Here is a 17,500-nt window from a genome sequence, read left to right as displayed (position 1 = left end):
CCCATCTTTCCTAAGAATGCTGAATCGCATCCCTCTCCTGAGCTTCATATGATCATCCTTCTTGACGACAAGAGGATGAAGATTCAATTAACGCGGTATAAGCTCCCAAAACAAAGATACATTTGCTTAATATATTTCATCGTGATCATCCCCTTGATGTGATATTTATGCATGGTTAGGTGGAGAAATACCGCGCAAAGTAGTGTGAGCAAAGATCTGTTAGATTGCTGGCTTGTCTAATTGATTACGGCTATTTTTATTAAAATACATCGGATTGAGTAAAATAAAAGTTGTATGATAGCAGTGAAAGAGAGACAAGGGGGGTGGGAATTGTTCCCTAAATAGTTTATTCAAAGAATGAAACCCTGAGTGTGAAAGGGAGGCGTTACCCGAGAAATGTGTAAAAGAGGAAACGTCAGAGAAGAATATAAGATGAAAGTAGCTCGTGTGAATAAAAAACAACTCTCTCTCTCTCTCTCTCTCTCTCTCTCTCTCTCTCTCTCTTCTCTTCTCTTCTTCTCTCTCTCTCTCTTGCCTGCAGGTCTGTTGAGCAGAATCCATCTCCTTTAGGCCAGAAAATGTGGGTAAAATTGCAATAGCTGGAGGCTCTTTCTTCAAGAAATGTTTTCTGTTCTACACCTTTTATGAAGTGTCTTGCTGAAAAGATATACCGAAAATAATTTTATTCATTCACATTTGTCTTTTGGATTTACCTCAACTTTACTTTGTTTCGTTTCCTTGATATTTTCACTGAATACGTTAGTGAATTTTGACTTCATCTGATACATTTGCATGGCAGTTACATTACAATCTTTGCATGTATTTTATCGATTATATTACCTAATGACGACGCATTATTTTTTTCTTCCACCTCTTTAAGCATATTTCTATCATCTTAGGTTACATACGACTTTGTGTATACAGCTAATATTTTCTCCATCCATGTGATCTCGGATTATTCGATACTCTTATTTCTTACTTAAGTCACATATACTTAAAAAAAATCATTCATCATACATACCCTTTATATATATATATATATATATATATATATATATATATATATATATATATATATATATATATATTATATATATATATATATACTTAGGAGAACAAAGAGTTATTTTTTATACATTCATAGACACACAAAACAAACCTACGCACATACAAACAAACACACGCATATATAAATATATATCTATCTATCTATCTATCTATATGTATAAATATATATACATATATATATATATATATATATATATATATATATATATATATATATATATTTATATATGTATATATGTTTATATATACATATATATAAATAAATACATGTATATATATATATATATATATATATATATATATATATATATATATATATGTGTGTGTGTGTGTGTGTGTGTGTGCATGTGTATCTACATATATTTCCTTCTACATCGTGTCAATTACATTTTTCCAGTAAAAACCGCTATGTGTTTACTATCCTTTTTCTTGTGTGGGTCCAACATCTGTCATCAACAATATCAAAACCAATTATGGCGCCTTAATTTAAAGATTTAAAACATCCATATGATTTAAACTAAGCGCCCTAGTTCCCTTTTATCGTAAAGTCCATTTGGAACGTAAATAATTAAAAGTACTGTTACCCTACTCAGACACCCCTTTAAGGGTATACTCGGTCACGCGCGACCCCGACTCCAAAAAAAATTCAGGTAAAATTTAGTTTTGCATCAATCTGTATTATTTGACATGCTAAAAATACTTCAAAGAATGCTAAAAAATAATTAAAAATATAAATGATACCCATCTACAAAATAACTATTTATTGGAAATATATTAAAAATTTAAATATACAAAAAAAGATGACGTAAATATTCACAAAAAATAGATATATACATAAATCCCTTTAGGGACACCTTCTTAGATGGCAAAGCAACAGCGTGTAATTGCTGGAAATGAGTTGGACCCATAGAAGTCAAGATCTGAAATGAAAAAAAAAGATAATTTTTTTTAGCCAAAAAACTAGTCCAAGTTTCACTAATTTTTTCTGGTACCTAAATGTAATAGGAAGAGGCTAATTTCTTTATAGAATAAACTCATATTATCCTAGAACAGAAATACATAATAAAATGTGCACTAAGATGTAATTTACTTTTATATCAGGGGTGAAATCTAAAGGTAATTTTTTGACAGCCTAGTTTCACAATGTAAATTTCTTATGAAAATCATTGTATCTCCTATAAAATATGATATTTATGCATTAAAATATACCAAAATATCACGAATTCTATACAGAACAAGAATATATAGAGATATGCCAACTTACCTTTCGGGTATGTCAACAAAATAGCCGCAGACCGCAACAACTCTTACAGCCCAATCTACCACTTGAAATGAAGAATGGGTATGTAAATTTCAAGGTGTTATTTATTCATCTAATTATTAGTGGATTGGAATAAAACTGATATGATGGCTTTCTGGATGTGTGGCAATTATTTTTATCATATAAAATTTAAATTATTTGAAATAATTTTTAGATAAAAAATGGGTGATATCTATTTTGTAAAGATTAGGATTTCCGTATTTATACAAACAAGTAGTAAAAAAAGAAAGTTTCATGATTTAACCTAGCTATAACTATCAGGTACAGTTCAGATACAAGACAGTTTGAAGCTATAGACAAACAGGCTTCCTGCTCCTCAAAAAAGTGGTGTTTGTCATGTGGTCAGTCTTAGGTGGGCAGCTATGACAGTGAGTCCTTTCAGGAAGCTTGATGTGACAAACACAAAATTTATAGCATACTTACAGCAAGAGAAAATAGAATTAGTATCTAATAAAAGTAAAAGGATATCAAATAGGAAATCGGTAGCCAGTCAAAGTAAAATGAAATCAAAATAAGAAACTGCTGACCAATAAAAAGTAAAATTATATCAAATTATTATATATACATAAACTATGATCTATAATAATAATAATAATAATAATAATAATAATAATAATAATAATAATAATAATAATAATTATAATAATAAAACACTATATAAATCAATATCAAGTACCTAATACACATAAGAAAAATATTGATAAATACGAAGGAGAAATTATCAGAAAAATAATTATCAAACACATGAGGTTGCAAGCTCCATATTATAATCAACATCTCTTTTTAACTCCATTAGAAGTGTGTTGATGACATCCATGCCGAGGGAATACTGCCTGCTGGCCATTATTGAAGATAAATTCAAAATAAATTTTAAAAAATCAGAAATTTGCAAAAAATAAAAAAAAAATCAGAAATTAGCATTTGAGGGGAAATGGACCTCATGGCAATATATGGCATCTAAGCCAAAACCAATGTCATGCAAGTGGTAGACACACCATACACCCCACGCTTTCCAACTATAAAGAACCAAACAAGTATCAACACTGTTCGACAATTTATAATTATGTAATAACTTTGCTGTTTGATCACTTACCCCTATAAAAGTATTTCAGGGTCGAGGTCGACCCCTGGGGGGGGGTAAAAAAAACGGGGAAGGAGGGAAATTAGACGAAAATCAGTCCTAAAGCAAACAATGGCATGTAGACTAATCAACCCTTGCAGGTCGATCACTTCCATATTCGAGACAGCTGATGATTTATGGGGAAAAAAACAGGTTTTGAACATGCTCTAGGGGTCGCGTACGACCCATCTTACCTGTCCAGGGTAGATGTGAGTATTTTTACTAACTAAGAGAGAGAGAGAGAGAGGAGGAGAGAGAGAGAGAGAGAGAGAGGAGAGAGGAGAGAGAGAGAGAGAGAGAGAGAGAGATAGAGAGAGAAAGAGAGACTAGCCAATATACTTTAACAGGTAAGGTCATTTCTTGGTTTTCAAAAAAAAATTCTCTTTATCCCAATGTCAGATAACATCTCAAAAGTATATATTATATAACATGGCCACATGATGTGAAACCTGGGAAACAGGAAGATGTATGACCACAAAATTGACATAAATTAATTAAAACTTTTTATCATTTCTTACCATGGTAGTCAATCCAACTTCATACTAAAGCTTCAATTCCAAAGTAACATCTAGAATATACTTTAATCATTATGTGGACGTGTTGTGTCGAGCTATGCTATTGAGGCCCTGAGTCATGTTTTAGCTTTGTGTTTCTCGTTTAGAATAACATTGAAAAGATATTAGTTAGTCTTATGGAGAAACCTACGTGCTAAGAAACAGTTCACCATGTTTGCTCCTAACTACATCTGGTTCAAATGTAATGAAACAGATGGAGATCGGAAAAAAAGGATAGTATGTGAATGCAAAAGACTCTGCCATAAGAAATGTGTTTATATGGAGACAGCCATCAGTGAGAATGAACGGATTAACCTACACTGGTTATGCCCACACTGCGTATGTGAAACCAAACAAAACAATTTAGTAATATCAAAATTAAAGGAAGTTGTAAACATGAGAAATCTGGTCTTGAACGAACAAGATGCGAAAATAGATGACTTGGAAAACAAACTTGCGGACCTTAGCGCAGATGCAGCAAATTCCACCCAGACCACTATCCTCACTGAAAAAGTTGATATTATTGCCATTAATATAGAATCAATTAAAACAACACGTCAAACATTGATAAACCCAAAACCGGACAAACCGACAAATGCTGACAAAGTTAAAAGAAAAAAAAATCTGTTGATAATTAAATCAACAAATACAACAACTAAAATTACTGAAAGAAAAAGTGAGGTTGACCAAGCACTTAAAGACATTCCTATGCCCAACACAAGGTCAACTACGAAAGGAAATGTTGTAGACTTTGCAAACACTATGATCAGAGAAGAGGCGTCAAACGAAATTCAGACATTGGTGGTTGACACTAAAACGAGAAAAACCGAAAACTAAAACCCAAAATAATGATATGCAATGTATACAGTGATGAAGATGATGTAGTAAATGCTTTGATTCAAAGAAATCGCTGCCCACACCGAATCCAAAATATAGAAGATAAGATAAGTGTAGTCCTGAAGAAAAATACCTGGGGCGGGGGGGGGGGGGGGAAACACCCACCATGTGCTGAAATGTGACCCTGAAGTTCAGAAGGCTATTCATGATGATGGGGACAAAGTTTCGTTACGATGGGGTATCTATAACATACGTGATAGGTAACATGTGATCACCTGATACCACTGTCAGAGTTATGGACATTTTGGAAAAGATTGCAAGTCTAAGGTTGAACATAGAGTCTGCTGGAAATGTTCAGGGAGACACTCCACCTAGGAGTGTAATTCACAAGTGTCAAAGTGTATAAACTTCACAAAGTTAAACAGATCAAATGACCACACAGTAAACGCTAGAGACTGCAATGCTTTTAACTTGGAACTGAAAAGACTAGCGGAAAATACTAATCATGGTTACTAGGGATGTCATAAACTGTGGCTATGTAAATATACAATCTGTAGATAAAAAGACTTCAAATTCGAGAATTTGTAAACGAAAAATATTTAGATATACTAGCATTATCTGAAACATGGCTAAATGACTTGGACAAGGCAAAGATCACTAAAATGACACCCCCCACACATGCCTTCTTTCACATACTGAGGGAATGTAGGTCTGGTGAGGGTGTCGGACTCTTTATTCATAAAAGCTACTCAAACCTCAAAACGTTGAAAACAATTAGTGTAACAAGCTTTGAATATATTGAAATAAAATTTACGCCCAAAAAATAGAAGAATATCAGTTATAATAATCTACAAACCTCCTAGAACAAACACTAGTATCTTTTTTGAAGAATTCGGTGCTCTCATTGAGATGATTACCATAAGGGAAAATGAATTAGTTATCTGTGGAGACTTCAATTTTTGGATGGATGACGCATCAAATCCCGACGCTTTGGCATTTAGTGAGTTACTAGAATCATATCGACTAGTGAATAATGTCGACTGTACTACTACTTTAACTGGGCATACGCTAGACTTAGTTCTAAGTGATAATATGAATAATATTGTATCAAATATAAAAGTTGAACAGAAATGTACTATCTCCCCAATACACAAACTCATTACGTTTAGTGTGCCTCTACAGAAACATGCATTGGTAAACAAAATAAACTTTAGACATAAATCTAATTTTGTTCTACTGTATTTATTCAAGATGTTACAAAGAAAATAAATGATGCTATCAACATTCCCTGTGATCATGTTGACCAAACTAAGTGTGCTAACTGTCTTATGACCACTTATAATAGAGTGAGTAAAAGTGATTATGATACCATGTGACCACCGAGTGAAAAGACTATATCCGTAATCGACCAATCTCCTTGGTTTGATGGAGAGACTTTGGAAAAAAAGGAGGGAAAAAAGGACGTAAAGAAAGAAAGTGGAATAGGTTAAAAACTGAAAGTACTTGGGTGGAATACAACACTCCTGCGTGTCAATATAACTACCTACTATGAAGAAAAAGTGAATACTATAAGAGAAAGATCCTCGAAGCAGCAACAGACATAAATAAGTTATATCGTCTCCTGAATAGTATAATGGGAAATGTAAAAGAAAAGAAGCTACCTGATGGATACAGGGACCAGGAACTAGCAAATAATTTTCTAGTATTCTTTAGAAACAAAATTGAAAATATAACCAGATCATTCATAAATACTTAACATCAGATTAATGATACACTAGGCACTCAGACAAAATTAATGCGATTTAACAACATAACACAAGATGACATCACCAGAATAATCAAGGGAGCAAAGAAAACAAACTGTGCGATCGATCCTATGCCAATATCTGAAGTAATTGGAGAGAGAGACTTTTCTAGTCTAGCCGAAATAATAATGAGAATAGCAAATGAGAGCATTGATGAATGTAAGTTTCCTAAACCTGAGAAAATGGCTATAGTCACTCCAGTTCTGAAAAATGCACTGGACTACCAGGAATCAAGCTCACATAGACCTATTTCAAATCTATCCTTTATCTCAAAAGTACTTGAATATGTAATTTTTGAACAACTAGTCAGCCACTTAAAAGTAATAGAAGCTTTGCCTGACAACCAATCTATTTACAGAAAACTATACTCTACGGAGACAGCCATCTGCTCTGTTATAAATGATATGCTAGAAATGATGGATGAAAAAAAATGTGGTATCTTAATTCTGCTTGATCTTAGTGCTGCTTTTGATACAGTGGTACATGAACTGCTACTAAATGATCTACGGTCCATCGGCGTTGAAGATCAAGCTTTCGAATACTTAAAAGACTACTTAGTTGCTAGAAATTACTGTGTACAAATTGGAAACTTATTCATAATATGAACCCTTAAACAGAAGTGTACCCTAGGGGAGTGTACTTGACCCAATCTTATTCTGCATCTATACTATTGGTCTAATGATAATACTACAAAGGCATGGCGTGGAGTATAAACTATTTGCAGATGACACAAAGTTTTACTTCTCCATAAATATATAGATGACAATACTGAAACTCTAAACCGAATCCTTGACAGTGTTAGAGAATGGATGACATTTAAACAACTAAAATTAAATGAGAACAAAACTGAATTCATGGTGGTGGGTAAGAGAAACAGCGTGGGAATCTTGGGTGACAGTCAAATAAACATAAATAATGACTCTGTGCCGTTATCTAGTAAAGTTCGAGATCTATGTGTATTTCTTGGCTGCAACCTAATTCTAAATGCCCAAATAAATAATGTAATTGTTAGGTTGTTTGACTGTGAAACAACCTAGTTTAAATTTTTTGTAACTGCCCTTTTCTTTATTAAGGTGGGGGTCTTTGTTTACTTTGGTCACGTTGTGAGTGACAAGCTTTAGTCAGGTTTGGGAAGCCAGAAGTACCGTTTCTCGTGATGCAGTCGAGAAAGAGCAGCAGACCCAGCTTTGGAGTATCTCCTAGTTGGTGGTGACTTGTCCTCAACCTAGTCCTCGAGGTCACGATGGTTTGGAAGAGTTATTCTTCGGTGGCAGCAAAGTGGCTGTCGTATCGACACTGTCGTGGTAGTTCCCGCATTGTTCGATGGACGTCCTCGAGGATCAGGGATTGTTTATGAATGTTTGCATGTTGGAGGAACCAGTGTAATAATGAGAAGATTCACTTATTAATTTTTCATTGCTGCTGCTGACTGTGTTTTTTTTTTTTTTTTTTTTTTTTTTTTTTTATGAATATTGCTTATCTTATTTAACATTTGCTTGAACGTTTAAGTTTTTTGTTTTTGATATTGTAATGTTTTCTGAATTTTATTCTATGATCATTTATGTCTCTGTGCTTCCCATTACTTGTACTCATTGTAATTATTGTATATAAGCTATTTTTGTATAAATTTTGTATAATAAACTAGGTTAAGGTACTTTAGTCTTATCTTTTATTCCCACCCCTTTGGTTGTTGCAGGCCATCGGTTCATTCCAGTCCCAATTCTTTTAGTATTTTTAAAGAACCTAATGAATCATTAAGGCGGTTCATAACAGTAATAAAAACTACTGGTTATCGTCTAAGAAATATTGCGTTTATAAAAAAAGTACCAAGACAATAATTCTGTAAAGAAACTTGTGATAAACTGTGTTATTACCAGAATTGACTTTTGCAACTCAATTACAATTTACCATAAGTGCAACTTAAGAAATTACAAAACATAATAAACAGAGGAGCAAGTCTGATAAAAGGCGTCCCACCTAGAAAAAGGACCACCCCTATATTAATTGATTTACACTGGCTGCCGATTAAAGCGAGGATTGAGTTTAGATTATATACATTAACCGACCAAGTTATGAGAACTGGGCGTCCAAAATACTTAAGAGAATTGCTACATATTGCGCAGCCAAAAAATTGTGTCGACACGAGAATAGTTACAGATGGCTTCAAATTGTTGGAACCTAGATATGTCTACTTTAGGCTCTAGAGCCTTTCAATATGCGACCCCCGAGATTATATAATAAGCTCCCACGAAACATTCGAATGATTGAAGACATTAAGTCTTTAAAGAGGAAACTGAAGACTTTCTGATTTCATGAGTCTTTTGACAGTGACGATTTAACAGTAAATGAAGAATTTGAGACATGAAACGTTACATACTCTGAACGAATAAGGTAAAACGACAGTGGAGGTCCTGTAGAGAGTGGGGTTCCCCTGCTGTTTGGGACCGGAAAAGCAGCCATCAAAGTAAAGTAAGTAAGTAACAGAAAGACAGGAACGACCGATCTCATCCAGGAAAGACAATTACCACATAGGGACGAAAAGAGATGAAGGAGAGTTAGAAATAAGGTTTGAGACAATAGTCTCTCCTCTTCTCTTATTTAAAATCTGTTTTATCATCTTCCCTTCAAAAGGGAGGAATATAATGAATGTTCGTTTTCTGGTGGTAGGAACAAATAATGTCTCCTCTAGGGAAGATAAAGAGGAACCAAAAATACATTGCTGCTTTAGTTATATTTATTTGTTCATATATTTTTGTCCGCGTCCAATTCAATTAAATGAATAATCCATTCAAAATATATTTCTCTCTCTCTCTCTCTCTCTCTCTCTCTCTCTCTCTCTCTCTCTCTCATAAAAAGATTTAAATTAAAAAATTTCAATATCCTTTTAGAATTAAATACCTTGGATGGATAACATACAAGTTTTCAATGAGACATAAAATTTCTCCAACTTAATTACATGTGAAATTAATAAAACTAGATTTTATGGAACAGGTTTTCATAATCCTTCTTATTAATATGTTTTATAAGACCGCTGAATTTCGTCAGCGGAAATGCATTTAGGGTGGAATTCGGAGAGGCAAAAAGCGATCCAATTTTTGTTCAAGGAATGGAACTGTCTCTGGCGTGTCAAGAATTCAATCTTTTTCCAACAAAGGGATTTCTTTTAAAAATTATTACTGTCTTCAAAAGATCCCTTTTCGCTTAGACTTTTTCAGTTCTTTGATTTTTTTTTTCTTCAGATTATTGCATAAGGAAGGGTGAAGAATGTCTCAAGAGAATTTTGGCCATTATATGATGAGGAAGATAAAATTTACTATATCAAATAATTTTAATCATCATGGTCTCTCTCTCTCTCTCTCTCTCTCTCCTCTCTCTCTCTCTCTCTCTGTCTATATATATATATATATATACACACATACACACACACACATATATATATATATATATACACACACATATATATATATATATATATTGATAGATATATATATGTATATATATATATATATATATATACATATATATATATATATATATGAATATATGTACATATATATATATATATATATATTTATATATATATATATAGATATATATATATATATATATATATATTATTATTACTTACTAAACTAAAACCCTAGGTCGAAAAGTATGATGCTATAATCCCATGGGCCCCAACACGGATAATAGCAAAGAGATGAAAGTAAACAAGGAAAATGAAATATTTTGAGAGCAGTAACAACATTGAAATAAGCATTTCCTATATAAACTATAAAAGCATTTATAAAACAGGAGCAAGAGAAATTAGATAGTATAGTGTACCCTCAAGCAAGAAAACTCTAAAGCAGGACATTGGGAGACCATGGCAGATCGGCTATGCCCCTACCCTAGACTAGAGAACAATGGTTTGATTTTGGTGTGTCCTTCACCAAGAAAAGCTGCTTACCATATCTAAAGAGCCTCTTCTACCCTACCGAGTGGAAAGTAAACAGAGAAAAAATATAGTGTAGTAGATAACCCCTTAGGTGAAGAAGAATGATTTGGTAATATCAGTTTTATCAGTTGTATGAGGACAGAGGAGAATCTGTAAAGAATAGACCAGACTATTCGGTGTATTTGTAGGCAAAGGGAAAGTGAACCGTAGCCAGAGAGAAGGATCCAATGTAGTACTGTCTGGCCAGTCAAAGGACCCCCCATAACTCTTTAGCGGTAGTATCTCAACGGGTGGTTGCTACCTAGGCCAACCTACTCTCTCTCTCTCTCTCTCTCTCTCTCTCTCTCTCTCTCTTTTTTTATATATATATATATATATATATATATAACATATATGTAATATATATATATATATATATACACACATATATATATATATATATATATAGCCTTATGTGTATTTATATACTTATGTATATATATATATATATATATACTGTATATAGCCTTATGTGTATTTATATACTTATATATATATATATATATATCTATTTAATGTATATATATATATATATATATATGTATATGTGTGTGTGTGTGTGTGTGTGTTTGTGTGTTTACATACATGTAAAATATCTATGGAATATATATATATATATATATATACATATATAGGCTATATATATATATATATATATATATGTGTGTGTGTGTGTGTGTGTGTGTATGTGTATGTGTGGGTATAATGGTCAATATTGCTATCATCTTCTTTATTTGGTAGCTTTCGATATAACTGCCCAACTAGCTCTAAAATCAAAATTATCAAAGAACACAAAACCATATAAAATAGATATTACTCATAAAATTATATAATTAAGTAAAAACCTAATAACTAATATACCCACTCACCCACAGGAGACGAGGACCGGCCATCAGATTATATATGCGTTTGTTTGTTTATAAGGATAGTATGTCAAGGCATGAATACGTAAGTAATATTAACAATTTCTAATTTCCATTCGCATTTCTTGCTATATTTTAAATGATTTTCAGTAATGATTAATTGGGAAAACTCATCATGAAAAAATAAAACATTCCTTGCTTTATTCAAAATATTGTTATAGATGTCCCTTATATATTGCATGGGAGTTTTGTGTTTATTTTATGAAAAAAAATCATATATTTTATTTAGTAGAGGGTAATTTAACTAAAAAATGTCAATCCATATAAAGATTTATAGCAAAGAAATAACTTTAGATAATTCAATCACTTTTTATAAATTTTTAATTTTTTCTAAGCAAGGCTTGTTTGTGAGAAAGTTACAAATATGTAAATACATAATTGCTAAATATGAGAGATATGCCGTAAAGCGCTAATTTCTACCCTAACTACGGTGAGTAGACTCTCTTCCACAACATTAGGGAACTTCCTTGGATAATGAGAAACAATCCCGACGAAAGAAGGGAAACAGTAGAAGGTCCACTATCATATTAATTGAGCTCAGACTACTGTTGTTTATAATCAGGGTGCTCTCACGACTGTTAGACTTTTAAAGTGGATTATTCTGAAAGGATGGCACGTTCAGTTCAAAGCAAGCTTTTCTTTTTAGTTTTTGAAACTTTTTAACGTTTTATTTCAAAGTGATTTTACCTGTAAGGCTGTAACCTAAATATGAAGGTAATTTGTTTGGTAAAACGTACTTTAATCTCAAATTAATTTGCTACGTAAGGCCGTAACGTTAAAGTTGAAGGTATTTTGTTCTCTAAAGCTATGATGCTATTACTTTAAAGGTTGTTTATTACAAAAGGCTATTCCACAAAGCTGTAATATTTGTCAAGTAATTCCTCTGTAACAATGCAACGTTAATTTCCAGCAGCATTTATAATGTCCGGCACGGGATAAATGACTGAAAATATCCGATACTACATAAACTGATATAATGCAAGATAAAAAAGTAGATACAAAAATTGTGTAATTTACGTTTTAACGCTCTAGTATAATGGAGATTTATCAATCTTACTGATTTTTCGCATTGTATGTAAATATATGAGATGACAAAATCTTTGGTTAGTTTATGAAAACTGGTGAGAAATAGATGGATCAATTCCTCATACTCTTAATAAAAATTGTCAAAAGAAACACGCAGTAAATTTATGTTCCCGTGCATATAGAGACACAACCCTTGTTTCAAAATAATAGCTCCCTCCAGATCCAGGAGGGTAAAATACAGGTTATGGAGGAAACCCTGGAGAGGGGTTAGGTGACAGTTGCCGTCTTTGCTACATATCCAATCCCGTCGCTGCTTGTCACATCTAATGAACATCATCATATTCTTTCCTGTTTCGTCTGTAAACCCCTGGAAATTTACTTTTCTTACGAACTGCCCGAGGGTACAGAGCCAGTGTTGCCTGGAAGAATGCAGCAATGTACCACACACACACAAACACACACACATACGTATGGAATGTCATAGGAATGTCAGATAATTCAATCTACCAACCTCACTCATTTCCTTTAAAGGCTAACAATAAAGCTTATGGAATAAGTATAACTTTTAATAGAGAACCAACATAAGAATCAAAAAGGTAAAGCGTGGTGATGTGAGGAAGATAAAGCCTTGTAAAAGGAAAAAAAACTTGTATATTTTTACTTAAAATAGCGTTGACTTGAAAGTTGATTTTCACAAATGATGTAGAGATACGATCTTCTTATTTTAGATACTAGAACAAATATTTCACATTTCTTTTATATCATAAAAATATCACCTTGGATGATAAACAAAATTCCTATGCTTACCAGGAGTTTAGTTCAGACACTGGTTTAACTTATTTACTAAATGTTTAAGATATTTATTTCATATTTCCCTTATAATAATGATGAGTTCTAACACCACTTTTGAATAAAACCTGTGTGGTTATCCTCAGTGGTAATCAGAGACCTAATGAATGGTGTAATTATCACGCAGGTGTCTTAGTTAATATCCAATATCAGATATCATTTATGAATTAATTATCTAATTATATCTACCAAGTAAAAGGATATAATTGATCTAAAAGAATATTTTTACCCAAATAACAATAAATGGAAAAAAAGTTTTTACTAGAGAAAACCAATGAACAAATACCTTTCAGAATCTAATATTTTTAGAAGGATACCAATATTATATCAACATGTATATGTGACTGTGATGAATATCATATCTTCTGTAATCCGGAAATAATGCAAATTGAACCATTATTTACTACAGATTTACTGCTATAATGGGAATATACTTTTTTCGTGAATTAAACGTATTTTAGTGCACCAGTATATTACTGAAAGGGATATGATAATAATAATAATAATAATAATAATAATAATAATAATAATAATAATAATAATAATAATAATAATAATAATAATAATAATAATAATAATATGATATTCATAATGATAATAAAAATAATAAGTGTAATGATAATAATAATGATAATAATGAAATAATAATAATAATAATAATAATAATAATAGTAATAATAATAAAAATAATAATAATAATAATGATAATAATAATAATATATAATAATAATAATAATAATAATAATAATAATAATAATAATAATAATAATAATAATAATAATAATAATAATAAAATAATGATAATAATAATAATAAAATAATGATAATAATGATAATGATAAAATAATAATAAAATCATAATAATAAAAATAAATATAATAAAAATAATAATAATAGTAATGATAATGATAATAATAGTAATAAAATAATAATAATAATAATAATAATAATAACAATAATAATAATAATAATAATAATAATAATAATAATAATAATAATAATAATAATAATAATAATAATAATAATAATGATAATCAAATAATAGTAAGATAATAATGATAATAATAATAATAATAATAATAATAATAATAATAATAATAATAATAATATAATAACAATTATAAAATAATAGTAAGAATGATAATAATAATAATAATAAAAATAATAAAAATAATAATAAAATAATAATATAATAGTAAAAAATAGAATAATAATAATAATAATAATAATAATAATAAAATAATAATAATAATAATAATAATAATAATAATAATAATAATAATAATAATAATAATAATAATAATAATAATAATAATAATAATAATAATAATAATAATATCGTGGTAGGAGACCCTCTTTTAGGCAGGTTGAGTTAAAAGTAATGGCTGCATCGGCAGAGTTTATTTTCTTATCCAATTTTTCTATTTTCCGGATAATTCTCTTCTCTAGAGCACTGCCGATGCAGCCATTACTTTTAACTCAATAATAATAATAATAATAATAATAATAATAATAATAATAATAATAATAATAATAATAATAATAATAATTATTATTATTATTATTATTATTATTATTATTATTATTATTATTATTATTATTATTATTATTATTATTATTATTATTATTATAATAAAATGATAATAATAATAATAAAAAAAATAATAATACAATTATAATAATAATAATAATATTAACATTAAATTAATCATAAAATAATAATAATAATGATAATAATAATAATAATAATAATAATAATAATAAAAATAATAATAATAATAATAATAATAATAATAATAATAAATAATAATAATGAAATAAAATAATAAAATAATAATAATAATAATAATAATAATAATAATAATAATAATAATAATAATAATAATAATAATAATAATAATAATAATAATAATAATAATAATAACTTGAGGGAGATAAAAAAAAAAGGAAAGAAGGAGAGCAAGAAGAATAAGACGGGAAAGAAATTTATTAAATTTTAAAAACATACCTGCTTTCTGGAAACAACCCCTTACCTATTACCAAACTCTTATAAACCTCGGCATAATTTTTTCCAATACAAGGAACAAATTTCCAAAGCTGTTTGTCTGTGAAATTAGATGATCTATCATGTCCATTGGGAGAAAAATTAGGAAGTGATCGCTGAACCGGAAAGCTGGCCAGTGAAATAAGGCCTGATAAACCAATTGGTTGCACGACACACTCTATTAGTGTCACTCATCAAAGGATTAGAGAGGAGATGTTGGTGAAATAGATGAGGATGTTCTTGGTTAGTTGATTATATGGTAGTATTGACTTATATTACGTAATATGCTGAAATTATATATTGTTTTCCTGGTATCTAGATAAACTATAGAGCAGGGGTTCTCAATGGGGGTGAAATTCATCCCCAGGGGTGAATTTTGAGTTTTTAGGGGGTGAATTGTGACAGAAGTAAGTTTATGGGTGAGGAGAGCGATTTTAGGTTTGGCGTATATGGCCTGTCAATTGGGCTGGGATTATATCCTGTGCTGGACAAGGAGAAACGGATTAGACAGTAATATACAAGTGACCACCTAAGTTAATCCTAGGTTTGGAAAAGATACTGAGGAAAAGACAGATGGCTAAGGAATTAAGTAGGCCCTAAGAAAATTACTTGGCAACCCCAAGGTTGGGAACTCCTGGACTATATATAACTGATATATATATATATATATATATATATATATATAATTTATATATATATAAAATTATATATATATATATATATATATATATATATGATAAATTTTGCACATTTTTACGTGTTTTTCATATTCAAATAAGCCATATATATTTTTGATATATTAATGTCTGGATTCTCTTAACAACCTCGGGATCACAGACCCAGGCGAAATCTCACAAAGACAAGAGCTTGGCTCCGGCCGGGAATCGAACCCTGGTCGGCAAGCTTAGTCACTGTCTATATAAGCTTGCCGACCAGGGTTCGATTCCCGGCCGGAGCCAAGCTCTTGTCTTTGTGAGATTTCGCCTGGGTCTGTGATCCCGAGGTTGTTAAGAGAATCCAGACATTAATATATCAAAAATATATATGGCTTATTTGAATATATATATATATATATATATATATACGCATATATATACATATATATATATATTATATATATATATTACTGCATTCTCTGAACGAGATAAGTGTGTATGTGTATATAGGCATTTTTCTATATTATGTGATTTCATATGTGTTTTTGTAAATAAGTTTAACAACAAATATTATTCCATGAAAGTAAGATCCTAAAGTATTTACTCAAAATCTCATAAAACTATGATTTCTTTCATAAAGAAAAAATATAGTAATTACTTTAAAGTTTGTTTAAATTAATAGCCCTTCCATCAGGTTAATAAATACACAGATTTATACAGAAACTTTCAAATGTACGTGAGTCCCTGTAATATACCTTAAACATATATTATTATTTTATTATATATTTAACTACAACTCTAGTTGGAAAACCAGGATGCTATAAACCCAAGGGCTCTAACAGGGAAAATAGCTCAGTGAAGAAAGGAGACTAGAAAAAAACTATAAGACAAGTGCAAGAACAATAATAATATTGAAATATATCTTTCATATATAAAATAAAAACTTGAAAATAACAAGAGGATAAAAAATTCAAAGTAACAATAGGAAGAGAAAGAAAATTGAATTGAATCAAGAGAACTCCAACGCAAGTCTTTGGAAGACCATAGTAGAGTCTACGGCACTACATAAGACTATACCCTTTTAGCTCGGAAACGTTTCCTGCTATCTGGTTGGTTAGAATTATCTTGTCCAACCAATCAGCGATCAAGACACTTTTGAAGCTAAATGGGCACCCTTACGAGTTGCTGCAAATCTGCCTTACCAAAAAGAATTGACACTAGAGAACAATGGTTTAATTTTGGAGTGTCCTTATACTTGAAAGAGCTGCTTACTATAGCAGGGGAGTCTCTTCTTCTCTTACGAAGAGGTAAGTAGCCAGTG

Source organism: Palaemon carinicauda, chromosome 14 (assembly GCF_036898095.1).
Source record: "Palaemon carinicauda isolate YSFRI2023 chromosome 14, ASM3689809v2, whole genome shotgun sequence".
Taxonomy (NCBI): Eukaryota; Metazoa; Arthropoda; class Malacostraca; order Decapoda; family Palaemonidae; genus Palaemon; species Palaemon carinicauda.
This window is presented reverse-complemented; position numbering follows the sequence as displayed.